Source organism: Etheostoma spectabile, chromosome 8, assembly GCF_008692095.1.
Source record: "Etheostoma spectabile isolate EspeVRDwgs_2016 chromosome 8, UIUC_Espe_1.0, whole genome shotgun sequence".
Taxonomy (NCBI): Eukaryota; Metazoa; Chordata; class Actinopteri; order Perciformes; family Percidae; genus Etheostoma; species Etheostoma spectabile.
Genome location: NC_045740.1, coordinates 13,848,594 through 13,848,969, shown reverse-complemented (window position 1 = coordinate 13,848,969; position 376 = coordinate 13,848,594). Strand labels below are relative to the sequence as shown.

At 44.1% G+C, this 376-nt stretch overlaps 1 protein-coding gene across 1 annotated transcript in view; it reads right to left on the bottom strand.

The window, feature by feature from the left end:
- The window catches only part of ireb2 (iron-responsive element binding protein 2), a 29,977-nt gene that overhangs the window by 1,214 nt on the left and 28,387 nt on the right, over nt 1-376 (bottom strand). The gene's annotated exons all lie outside the window — the stretch shown is intronic.

Sequence of the window (376 nt, the reverse complement as noted above, 5' to 3'; positions counted from 1 at the left end):
CACATCTGTGTTGCATGGAGTCGACCAGCTTCTGGCACCTGTGAACAGTCCAGGACCATTGAACTTCATCCCACAATTCCTCTGCATTACTGGGGTTTGCCTCAGAAACTGCATTTTTGATGTCACCCCTCAAGTGTTCTGTGGGATTGAGGTCCGAGGATCGGGCTGGCCACTCCATAACATCTTGTTCATCTGGAACCAAGACTTTGCTCGCTAACTGGTGTGTTTTGGGTCATTGCATTGATGAAAGATCCATTTTTAAAAGGCCTTTCCTCTTCTGTGTTTCTTCACAGAATTAATCACCTCACTAGTTGAACACAACCCTATTATTTTGATCACGCCTCTTTCGATTACAGATTCAATTACATAGAATGAG